At 40.7% G+C, this 13,446-nt stretch overlaps 1 protein-coding gene across 3 annotated transcripts in view; it reads right to left on the bottom strand.

Annotated features, from left to right (window-relative positions):
- The window catches only part of sema6bb (sema domain, transmembrane domain (TM), and cytoplasmic domain, (semaphorin) 6Bb), a 169,832-nt gene extending 163,859 nt beyond the window's left edge, over positions 1-5,973 (bottom strand). For 2 of the 3 annotated variants that reach the window (XM_054790188.1, XM_054790186.1), the window contains exon 1: positions 5,405-5,971. The gene's annotated coding sequence lies outside the window, so the exon portion shown is untranslated. Of the gene's footprint in view, positions 1-5,404 lie in introns of all 3 variants that reach the window. The other variant, XM_054790187.1, reaches the window with a different exon arrangement.
- Positions 5,974-13,446: the final 7,473 nt, after the last annotated feature.

A 13,446-nucleotide genomic window follows, 5' to 3' on the forward strand; every position in this document is an offset into this window, starting at 1 on the left:
CATTGACGACCTCTTGCTGACGGCGCAGTGGAACTCCATGAAGGTCCTACAATTTGGAAATGAGCAAAGTTTTCAGGAAGAATACGCCCTTTAATGTCAAACAAAACTTTGAGTGGAAAAGACCTCAGTACAGGGAGCACCAAAGAATTCGCCGTGTGTGTGTGTGTGTGTGTGTGTGAGTGTGTGTGTGTGTAGACTGCAGGTCTAAGTGTAGGTCTATGGTATTAAGTGTGGCTGAGCATTTTGTACCTTACCGCAATTACAACATTGGTTCTATTGCTGCTGTGCATGTGTGAAAGCATTATGCTTGTTAAAAACGACCATGTGGCTAAAGAGAACTATGTTTTCCTTTCCACTTGCTCATGCACTCCAAATCGTTATTAGTTAAATTATTGCCTCCTTCCAATTAATGCCCCAGATTCCGTTTAAAGACGTTTGCATTTTTACTCACAAAATGCAGTTATAGTGTAAATGAGTGACCAAAACAACTGTTTTTATGCATTTGCAATTTTAAAAAGCTCCTGTATCACTATGCGTTTCATCGCTTATCAACGAAGTGTTTTTATGTTGTCAACTGTGGTTGCCTTCTTTTTACACTTGTATGACAGTTAAGAATATGAGAATGTTACTAAAAGCGACGCCTGCACAGTTAGTTAATGTGGGGAAGGGAAAAAAGTAGGGAAAAATGTTGAAATCCGGACAAATTGGATGTCCTATAGCAGATTTTCTTCAGCTGTCCAGCTACGTTTAATTGACCGATGCATACTTCACACTAAAGGAAAAGTGTGATCTGTCAAGAGGCGAGGAGGGCAGTTACATTAAACCACTGGGCACTGCTTGGCCCGGATTAGCCAAGCTCCACTGAGCGGTTTGTTAAGATGTGAAGAAGAAGCACAAGGTAATTGCCACCAAAAACTGGCATCAGCACTGGAAAAGTACGCCTGGAGCATCCTGGTCTATTCTGTTCTCTCCTTATTTGTGCTTATCAGTTCTAACATCCAGTACACTGTGCCTTTAATTGCTCTCCACAGTGTAATCTTGCCCACCCCTGAGTCATTTCTTTTGGCAGAATCACAGCATCCTACTGACTGATTATTTATACACTTCATGGAACGAAAACAATAATCCTCCTAACACACACACTTTCCCATCAGTGCCTGTGAGACAAAATTGAACCCTTCAAAAAGGTCCTATATTATTTTATTTTACAACAATTCTAATAAGTGTCATAGGTCCTACAATAGTGCATGGAAGTGTGTTGTCCAAAAAAAAAGTTTGATTCTGGAATTTAAACAGTTTGAAAGTGCTTTAACCAAGCCCTACTGGGAACACGCCGTTTTCTGTGTCTGTGACTTTAATGCTAATGAGCTGCGTTTGTCCACGCCCACTGCCAGTATTTACATATACACTGTACAGGCTGAATTATGCTAAGTCACTACGCCAGCCCTTCTCGTAACATCATGATCCATTCATAGCTCTCTGACCCACGGCGAGAGCTTGACATGCGATTCTCCACCAAAACACGAGTTACTTAGCTTCTGGTGTCGTAGCAAACAATGGTGAATTTTCAAGTAGAGAATATTTGGATCAATGAGAGGACATATTATATCGGTGTACTTTGCTCAGACGTTCCTCAACATGCCCCGTTACTGAGAGAAATGAAAAGAACCAAAAGTGACGTACACAGAAAAGCCGACCAATCGCAGTTCAGCGGTCCGCGTCGCCGTTGGCGCGCAGTTAGAATTTTTTGGAAGCGCTTGCTCCGTGGGAAGGTCTGGACGGGGCGGAGCCAGCCACCTTTGTATAATTCAGGCTTTTTGCGTCCAACGTGATAGATGCCCTATATGACATACAACAATGTAGCATTGAGGAGTGGGATTAGAGGACACAAACACGAGCATAGCTACTGTATGTGAGCTCCAGTGCTAACATTACAGTCACATTTTAGCAGCAACATCTTGCTAGGTTAGCCTATTCATTGTAGGGTTTTTTTTTTCCCCTTTTTAACAAAGCTTTCCTCGGTGAAGTGGTGGGTGTATACATGGGACGGGGTCATCTAGCTAAGAGCGGGTCAGACATGGTATCATGTCCATGAGGAAGGAGGTTTTTCCTTAATGACTCCATGAAAACCCAGGACTTCAAAAGCAACCTTTTGTCTCAGTAGAGAAGCAAACAAGTGAAGGATATGATAGATTTGACTCATGTCTGGTGTGCATAAACAGGCTCTAGGGATACATATTAGTCTTAAAATATCGTTAAAAAGTCAATTTTACATAACAGAGAACCTTTAATGATAACAAAGGGCTACAATTCTATGATTTTGCTCTCTCCGGGGACATTTAAAAAGGTGCGCTTGCTTAAAAACAGGGGTTAAAATATCATATCAGAATTTCCTCTTCATGCACTGCATTGTGCCTTCTTGGTTTTAAACAAATTAAAACCCTGCCACAGTGAAATAGATCAGAGATGCTATCCGCCAGGTATTTGCCTCTGTTGTCTATTAATTCATCCCCTCTGATAGCACGTCGCTTGTAATTACTGCTGAGGAAATAGTGTACCACTCCTGCTCTGAAAATATGCTCCTATATGCATGAGTGTGTGTGGGTGTGTGTGCGTGTGCGTGCGCGTGATGAGGGGTGAAAAAAAGAATCTTGTTCAGGGCTGATTGACGCAGTCCGAGCGACAGAATGCTCGGTTCAGGCGGCGTCATTCTCTCACACTCAACCACCGACCCCGACCCTTTGGGGACTCCACTTTTTTCCTCCTCTTGTCTGCCTTTTTTTCCAGTCCACAAACCTCAGGGATGCACAAACAAAAAAGCCAAGGCTGAAAGGCCATTTGAATTTGAAACGGAGAGGCACAACAACCATGAAAAAAAAAAAAAAAACACCAATGGAAGAACTTAGAATAGATGAGAAGGAGCTAGTTTCTGGTCACAGAAAAAGCTAAATAAAGTCATGTAATAATGTAACATACTGTATGTACACTCACAGCCTACAACATTAGGTACTTTTTTTTTTTTATTCTGCAGCAAAGCTCAGTTACTTGTTTTTTTGTGGTTTCAGTATGTGGATCACTGCACTGCATCATAAAAGTGCTAATATTTTGGTCACCACAATAAACTGTTAATGGCATGTTAAGGGGGATGACATATTATCCACTTGTACAGATTTCTTGTGTACTGACGAACCATTCCTTGCATGTTTACTGCATTACTGGAGCACTATTTTAACATTTTACATATTTAGTTTACTTTAGGCAGGACGGTGGCCGAGTGTTTAGCATGTTGGCCACACAGTCAGAAGATTGGGAAGATCTGGGTTCGAATCTCCGCTTGGGCATCTCTGTGTGGCGTTTTCCTTCCATATTTCAAAAACATGCATGTTATTAACTGTGATTGACTGGCGATCAGTCCAGGGTGTACCCCGCCTCTCGCCCGAAGTCAGCTGGGATAGGTTCCAGCATACCCGCGCGACCCTAATGAGGATAAGCGGCATGGAAAATGGATGGATGGTTTATTGCATTTACGCTCACACTGGAGTACGAGTGCCACTGGTGGTACACGGGCTCTATCTAGTGGTACGCAATAGATAAACTCAAAATAAGAAAAAAATTTAAATATATGCATGCGTATGAATGTGTGTGAAATAAAAATACACATTTCTTAACCAAAATGTTGCTGAAATCGAATTCAAAGGCAATTACATGCCAGTACAAGCCATGTTTGATGCTAAACTGGCATGCGGGAGGTGGTAAAAACGGTGGTACTTGCAAGGCTACATATTCTTGAGATGTTCAAAGTTTGCAACCACTGCTTTAGTATATCGATCAATGCACTACACTTTTATGTTGCGTGTTTGATACACAGTGTTCCCCACAGGAAACAAACTCTTCCGGGTTACACATCTTGCGCATTGTGATGTTTTTGTGTTGATATAAAATACTGTAGCTTTCGCGTGGACATTAACAGTCACTTCATTGAAACGAACAACCACGGCAAAACAACCAGTCCTATATCCGCCGACATCGGAAAGAATTCTCAAGCAGGAATGAACAGACACAAAAAAATTCGCATTTCCCCCACTCTGATGTAAAAAAAAAAAAAAAAAAAAAGTCCATCCACACGAGTGAAGCTTTAAAATTTTTTGGTATGAATAATACGAAAGATAAAAAACTGGGGGCGTGGTACTGTCCAGTTCAGCCCACAACCTAAAGTAGGATTTCAGTTTTGGCTCCCTGCGCTATTGACCCCTGATCCAGAGGGTCTGAATACGCAGTAAATAAATTGGCAACACTGATCCCTCATGCTACGTCTTCTTATTCTCTGGCAGACCAGGTGCGTATGAAGTGTGTTAAGAAGTACAGTTACAATGCCAGCTACTGTGCGGAATTGCAACGACAAGCTATGTTCAGGCAATTCCTTTATAATGAGTTGGTGTAGCGCCAAATCTATCTGTGGTGGTCAAAATGTATTTGTGGCAACCCATATGGGAAATTATCCTACTGTACTTTAATCCCGCTTACACAGACTAGTGTTCCGAGTCCCTTCAGTACAGCTTCCCCCTTTTGTTTAATAAAAATACAATTATATTAGAATTATATATATGAAATCATTGCGCAAATACAAATTTAATAACCAAAGACGATTTCCTTTGAGTACAAGCCTCATGCTTGGCAGCGGCAGGTAGCAATAAGATCCGGTACTTGCAAGGCCCAATATTTCTAAAGTGACACTCGAAGAAGACTTAAGAACCACTCCTTTAACATATAGATGAACACATTAAACGCCTGCATTATTGACCTTCATCTCCATTCATTTTACGATTGATAAAGGGCATGTATGTCCAATGCATGAAAATATCAATCAAAACTGAGCATTTGTATCTTTGTAAAGGTGAATATTTGGGTACAGCTCTTACGTTGGACTTAATTTTGTGGCCAGCGATTGCAGCAGTGCAAGATGGAAACAAGCAACTCACCAGGGGGCCAGAAGGCATTGTCAACAACATCCACAACACACGAGATAAGCCAGAAGGAGGCAACAATTCAGAGAATTCAAACTCAATCGGCTCAATTATGCGAGTTAGAGATGTTTAATTGAGCAGATTTCATGTAATATAAAGGGGAAAGGGCAGGCACTGCAGGTGAAATCCCGAGTGTCCCAATTAAGAAGCCACTGAAGTGTGTTACCATGACACATATTAAATAAATCACACTAGGAGAGTCCATTGAGAGGATCTAGACTTGTTTAGTGCGGGGCTGCAAGCTACGCAGTAAGAAATTGTGAAATACTGTAGTGCACCGCACAGTTAGTAATATTGGACAGCCTTAAAAGGAGTCCAAAACAACTAAACACACCAGAATCTGCAGCACAGAACCACGCCGAATACTTCATCTCACTTACCTTTACGAATCTGGAGTGAAAGCGAAGCTTGTGAGAGTTGTTGTGATGATGTTCGCCACTGTGTTCAGGAAAATCCGTGAGATTACCAAGGGAGTTCGGAGTTCGGATCCAAACGCCTGTCGCACCTGTCCATGCATCCCCCGCCCCCAAAGACAACTGGGGGTTATGTGTCCGAGCCTCCTCCTCTGTCCTCTGTCCCTGCCTCAGCACAGGCGGCACCACCTGTCCCTGTCCCCGGTGCGAAACAACCCACAAAGAAGCGTCTTATTATGTCACGTAGCGACACATGGCCGTTGGTGGACACCCCAGTAAAGTGTCGGCGAAGATTAAAAGGAGATCTGGTAAGAAGTGCCAGTTGGTATCCCCTTGCTTACCGGTCCGGTTCTGTAACGACTGTTATAATTGCTCCGTCCCTTCTCGTGCTGCTGTGTCTCTCCCGTCCATCCAGAGTGAACATGCCGCCGCGTCGGCTCATTCAAATGAGCTCCAACAGCAGCCCTCCCCGAGCCCAGCCAGCTGGGGTTGTTAGGCGGAGGAGGTGGGAGGAACCTAGACAAGATTTCTTCTGGCTCCCTTTTGGGGGAGATCCAAATATTGATCCTATCCACAGCAAGAGTCGTATCAGTATCGGGCCGATATTAATGTGAAAAGCTGGCCATTTTTCATTTCTCTTCTACGTTTATTTTCACAAATAGCTCTGTTTTGCCTTGTTCATATAGTGTTACATTGTTGATATTGCTAGATTTTTACAAACTCGCGGAATAAGTTCTTGGCCAAAGCAGGACTCTGGAGGCAAAAAAAAAAAAAAGGATTTGAGAGTCAATAGTATTTTTTGATGTTTATTTTACACTATTTACTTTATTTTTGATCAAACAATAGTAAGGAATAAGAAAGAATAAAGGAATATTTATCTTATTTTGTTGATAGTTCCCTTCTCTAATATTGTTTACACAGTATACCAGTCAGAAGTTTGAAAACGTTTGAAATCTCTTTTGTCTCCAAACCTTTGACTTGTACTGTATACACTCCTGATTAACATTTTAAGACCAGTTGAAAAATTGCAAGAATATCCATGTTTGCACTGTTGGATCTGAAGGAGGTATACAGTACAAGTTCAAAATGAAAAAAGAACAAATGGGAGTGAGACAATCAAAAAGTTGAGTAAGCAATTTATTTCAAACAACCATTAAACTGAAATAGGCTGGGAATGGTCGCCAGCCAACCGCAGGGCACATATAGACAAACAATCAGTCACGCTCACATTCATACCTATGGACAATTTAGAGTCGTCAATTAACCTAACTGTGCCAGAAACCACACCGTTCTTATTAAATACCTCAAAAATGGCTTTGGGCATACTTGATGCCAGTGTTTCCAGGAGGCTAGTGGGAATGTTGTTCCAGGTGCATGGCGAAGATGGCTTCATGGAGGGCATCCACTGTTTTGAACTGTTGTCCAGTTTGGTAAACTTTCCTTGCCATCCATCCCTAAATGTTCTCAATTGGATTTAGATCAGGGGAACACGCAGGATGTTCCAAAAGAGTGAGGTTATTCCTCTGGAAGAAGTCCTTTGTCAGGTGGGAATTGTGAACTGCAGCGTTGTCCTGTTGACAGGACAAGATCATTACCACACAGACGAGGGTCTTCAGTCATGAGAGATGCCCCATGCAACATCTCCACATGGCCAGCTGCTGTTTGACGCCCCTGCACAACCTGATGCTCCATTGTTCCATTGAAGGGAAAAGCACCCCAGATCATGATGGTGCCTTGTGGGAAACATCTCAGGTGGGATCTCCTTGTCATGCCAGTAACGCTGGCATGACGCTGTTTTTTTTTTTAATCATCAGAGAATAAAACTTTCTTCCACCTTTCAATGTCCCAATTTGTGGCGTTGAGGAGATGACGCCTTTGAAGACATTTTTTGCTCTACAAGTACACTGTTTTAACTGTAACACCGTACTTGGCTATTTCCGAATGTAGTTTATTCACGTTCTTGTTGGTGCTGCTGTGAAAACAGACATGGGGGTGATACTAGAATTGATTCACACTTTTGCTGTTACAGTCCAATTGCATTGGGACCAAGGGATGCAGTGACCACCCAGATCCAGCAGATGAAACTGTAACCTACAGGACATGGAAGTGGAACGCTGACATGTTTAATAGTTGAGACTCACTTTTACTCTATTTTGGCTGTCTGACCTTTTCCAAACAGTTTCTAAAACCATTTTCCTGATGATTGAACAGAGAGAAGGTTGTATGAATGCATGAAAAGGAAATGAAAACACCACTGTGGTTCAGCTATATTTTTAATCATAGAAAAGCACAACTATTAAGTAAACATAAGCAGACGGTTATGAAGTACATTCATAATGCAAGCACCTAAATTCTAATGAAGACCAGGGGAACATGTGGCCCACTTTTCGTGTGCGTAAGAACTGCACTTTGCAAGATATTTGTGTTTCAAATAGTCTAAAAAAAAACCCTCAATTTTCTTAGTTACCTCACATGTTTGCAATGCAAACTTGTTGCCAGGGAGAATTTGTGGGGGCATAATTACTGATTTATTTAACAGTTCAAGTTTGTTTTAGTTAAGAATGTTAAAATCTTAATGTTAAAAACATTGCTCATACAGTTAAACGTTTTATGATGGATAAGTTTCTATTTCCATTGTTTCTAATGGGGAAAATGCTTTGAAATAAGAACCCTTTAGGTGTTCAACCTTAGAAGTTCCACTGTACATTCATTTCTCAACCCCTATGTTGCATTAAATATACAATATTAGTGTTTCCCACCCACAGGCCTGCAATCTATTTGTGGCCGTGTGGGTTGTGTGTTGGGTTGTGATGTAATGACATCACCATCTAATTTGCATAACTCTCCATGATGCTTTTGCATGTACAGTAGTACCTCGCATAACATAAACCTCCTTTTACATAAATTCCACTGAACGTAAAGAATTTATGTAAAGCTTTTGCATCGTATTACAGAAGAAATTCCATATAACGTAATGCCTCAAGTCGGTGCAAGTTCAGACTAACACTTGGTGACGCCTTCTGACGCTTCACGCTCTCATTGGCTGATTTTCGGGGCACCGCCTACGCTCATCTCATTGGCTGATTATCGGGGCACCGCCTACGCTCTCATCTCATTGGCTGAGTTATACAGCACGTACGTGAGTTTGTGTGAGAGACAGGCTTGTCCCTTCAAACTCCTTCCTCTTCGTAGTCCCCCTGAAACTAACTTAAACAATTAAGTTAAGTTACAAATTAAAATTTTGCACACAGCATTATCGTGTAGTGCGTGTGCGTTTGTCTGTGAGACCAGCTGACTCTTAGACTCTTTGAGTCCCGTTTCGACTCAGGCTAGTCCTCCTCCTCCTTCCTGCCTCCACTTGCGCTCCTGATCAAGACATCTCGTGAACGGTAGGATTGTTTTTGTTTTTCAGTTTTATTCATTTACAGTAATCTTCTTTATTGCCTTATTTTAGGTTGGAATGTTACTGTACTATGTTTATGCTAACGTTTTCTTATATTTTCCCACCCTATTTGGTGGACTTTGAATATTTTGAAGGGCCAAAGGGGTGAGTTTGGGAAGATCTTGGAACGGATTAGGCTATTTACATGTATTTTACGCTTCGTATAACATAAAATCCCTTTGACATAAAGGTTCTCGGAACGGATTATTTACGTTGTAGGGGCGTCTACTGTAATTGTAATGGACGCTGTAGGACAGACAATCTTGAGGGAGACATAAAATGAGTTTAAAAAAATGCACAATAAATATATTTAGAATTATAAATAACCTTTCTTATGTCGCTTTTTGTCGTCTTAAAGAAGCACCCTTTTGCCATCCTAAAAAATGCCACTGTTTATATGTCAAACATGTACTTTGTGCAATCTAAATGACTCAAGAGCAAAAACAACAAATACACTAAATTTAAAATTCAAATGGATCAAGACAAGTGGTGGCTCAGAATGACCACTTGTAATATTTCACATAAAACCTTTAAAATCCTGTGCTATAAATACAAATTACCCAAATGTTGGAGCTTGACATCATTCTCCAGCTGTGCTTTGCAACATAAAAAGTCTAAAGCGACACACCACAGCTGTGGTTACACAGTAGTGTGATCGTTCTTTATAGTTTGCCAGCCATCGTAAAATGTGTAAAGAACAGGCAAGACAAACGTGTTGAGGTTAAAGGCAACTACCATGGAGGGTGTTGAGTGTTGCAAGAACCTGAGAAAAAAATTGTAAAAATCAGCAGGAGGTACACCAGAGAAAAGTATACGCCCCTACACAGGTGGTAGTTTGTCTATCTATCTAGAGTCACGTGTCAGTAACCGTACGAAGCAGCAGAGGTCGCTGTTGCAACTACTTCTGAATGGTCACCTCTGTCACATTACATACAGTTACAAATAAAGTCATGAAAGTGCATTTTTAGCTGGAAATGACAATGGAAGTGGCAAGGACAGTAAGACATTAAATCTATTTGCTATTTTCACTATTTTTAACACTATTTTTAACACTTTCATGCCCAAAATTATCCAACATTCAAAGATTATAGCAGTTGATTAGAATGTTCTAGAGTTTACATAAGACTGCATTATATAATTTCAAAAAAGGCAAATATTTTTTATTAATGACACAGTCTTTGATCACTTTCGTGTGTCATTTCCACCCAAAACATACCAGTAGCCTCCTGTTTTCCCTGGGAAACTCTCGTATTATCACTTTCTTTACCGTCGCTCTCCCATTAAATAGTTTTCTGTAATTCCACATATATGAAATTATATTTTGGTGGCGGTATCCAAGCTTGAGGGATGGCAATCTGCGAGGACAATGGTGCAGCGCATTGGCACTCGGGTCATTCCATCCAAATTTTTAAAATAATATAAACAATAACAAATTTGAGCATGTTGGCCACACAGTCACAGTCAGGACATCAGGAAGACCTGGGTTTGAATCTCCGTTGGGCATTTCTGTGTGGAGTTTGCATGTTCTCCCCGTGCGTGCATGGGTTTTCGCCGGGTACTCCGGTTTCCTCCCACATTCCAAAAACATGCATGTTAGGTTAATTGGAGACTCTAAATTCTCCATAGGTATGAATGTGAGTGTGAATGATTGTTTGTCTATATGTGCCCTGCGATTGGCTGACGACCAGTCCAGGGTGTACCCCGCTTGTCGCCCGAAGTCAGCTGGGATAGGCTCCAGCATGCCCCCACGACCGGAATGAGGATAAGCGGCATAGAAAACAGATGGATGGAATAACAAATTTGTAAAAACATAATATACACATCCTGTATAGCTATTTATATTTATCCAGCTTGATATGAACAGAATCCCTGAGATTATATTTCCTTATTGCATTCCATATTATATGCGTCGGTCACTTGTCGCTATGCATAATTCATATATACTGCAACGTTGCTATTACTATTGATATACATTTTTAATATTATTTATATATTTATGTATTAAATATCAACGCAATCACTTTGTTTTTCCTCATCACGTCACATTTTTACATGGGTCACTCATTGCCAGCCATAGTTGATAGTGCTAAGGTTGGAAGACAGACGTACTTACCTTAAAAATATATGTGGCAAGTTTATTTATACATGTATACATTCAGTCATGGAAAAAATTATTAGACCACCCTTGTTTCTGCATTTTATGGATCCATTTTGATTGCCTGCTACAACTAAAGGTACATTTGTTTGGACAAATATAAAGATGATAACAAATATAGCTCATAAGAGTTGAATTTAAGAGCTGATATCTAGAAACTTCTATGGTTTTCTTGATGATAACCAAAATCACTTGAGTTCTTACATGATAGCTATAGCATTGCACAGCCAAACAATGTAACTCTTTTGAGCGATTTTTGTTGTCATTGTTATATTTGTCCAAACAAAGGTACCTTTAGTTGTATCAGGCATTAAAATGGACAAGAAACTGAAGAAACAAGGGTGGTCTAATCATGTTTTCCATGACTGTATTTTATCTCTCAATTGAATCACCACTCTGTATTAAATGTAAAATACAAGTCAGTAAAATACAAAAAGCAGGACCATCTGCTGGATCTGCTGGGGCACTGTGCTCTCTGCCCCTAACGCAGAGTTGAGTCACAATTGCAAATGCTTGAATTAGTTTTGTATGTCTGCACATATACATTGTTATTTTTAGCAATATAGCTATTAAGAGGCCGACAGAATCGGTCAAATTATTTTTCCTCATTAGGTCACGTATTTGCAGGGCTACTCGTTACTAGGCAGAATTCACAAGTCAAGTAAAAGAGATACATACTAAAGAAATGACGATAAAAAATAGCATTACATGGGAAACTCACATATTCAAACTCATTTCCCAATTGAATCAGTACTCAGTATAAAATATAAACTAGATAAATTGGATAGACACTATTCCTAATGTCCCACGTTGAAACTATACAGGCAACCTCTAAAAGTGTGCAAGATTATATTTTGGTTGAGTCGTTCCATCTGGGGACACAAACTTCCCGCGTGAATGTTGTAAAGAAGTGAAAAAAGCTCGTTAAAATAATGAAAGTCGTTACCTTTAAGATGAAACTTGCTGCAAAGTGAGGATCTTTAATCTTCCAGTAAAATTGCCCTGCGAGGAAATAAAATCCAGACGTTTTATGACTACTGCGCCTTTTGGCTTTAAAGGTTATTGCTCAAGTGATTTGTGGGGGACCCCATGCAAGACCCCCCCCCCAAAAAACATAGTATCTTTCAAACATAAGAGGAACTGACAAATATTACGGGCAAAAAGCATTGGAAATGAAAAACAATGTTTTAATGTTCAGTATGGGCAGCCTGTTTCACACCAGCGTGGGGTCAGATGCTCTACGACAGTAGAAAGATACGAGGCGACAGGTTCTGAAATATTGATGTTTTTCTTACACTGTGATTGGATGATTTTTGACAGCGTCTTACTGTGACCTTACTGACCGTTGTGACATCCTGAGGACAAATGCTTCCTCTTCTTGTGCCTATTATTTTCTTGTGCCTATGCTGTATGGACACAAATATTGGGTCATCTGACACTTGCATTCCTACCGGAAGTGAAAATGGGAAAAAAATATGGAGTCAGCCCGCACTTTCCAAACTACTTTCCCATAGGAAATAATGGAATAGTAAATAATCTGTTGCAGGGTCAAACTGCCACCATCATAAAGCTATTATTAACTGTACAGGCAATGTTCTTCAAAGTACGTAAGGTAGCATTCTTAACTGAAATGTGTAAAAAGCTTAAAAGAAGTCAAACACGAATGCGATGCAAAACATTAAAAATAAGAAACAGGTCTACAACAACATGGCCTGCCAGTCAGTATAGTGGTTATTGATTGGATTTACATCCGTTTCAGTTAGAGTCGGACCTTCTGGACGAATTAATGACGCTAACCAAGGTTTCACTGTAGATGCTAATGCTAGCAGTCGACTACACTGCCTGGACTTTGATAATAATAGTGACGATTAGGGCAGCTATAACCAGTTGGCGACAACCTACCAAGCAGCTAGCAAACAAATGACAGAACTGTCCGAACAGTTGGTGGCCATATAGCGAGTAGCTAGCACTAGCACCTAATGTTAACCACTCACTGTGCTGCTGAGACTATGATAACTAGTGACGAAGCGTGTAGCAACTAGCCAGTCGGGGCTATGAAAGTACAAGTTCATCGAGGCAATGAAAGTGCAAGACTCTATAGCGCAAATGAGGCAAGAGCTAAAAGGCCTGCAAACAAAGATTGGAAATGTACAATCACAGAATAACAGCCTCAAGAAGAGCCTCTCTGAGATCCATGATGAGGTCATAGACCTCAAGAAGGAAATAGAGCACTGCATAATGATACCAAGGCACTACGGGATGATATCAAGGTGCTACGAGATGATAATACTGCCTTACGCGCTGCTCTTAAGGAGGTTAAAAACCCTATGGAGGAAAATAGAGCACTAGGCATCGATAAAGGTACTACAGGATGTTATCAAGGTGCTACTGGATGATAACGCCGCCTTGCAC

This window comes from Dunckerocampus dactyliophorus, chromosome 10 (assembly GCF_027744805.1).
Source record: "Dunckerocampus dactyliophorus isolate RoL2022-P2 chromosome 10, RoL_Ddac_1.1, whole genome shotgun sequence".
NCBI lineage: Eukaryota > Metazoa > Chordata > Actinopteri > Syngnathiformes > Syngnathidae > Dunckerocampus > Dunckerocampus dactyliophorus.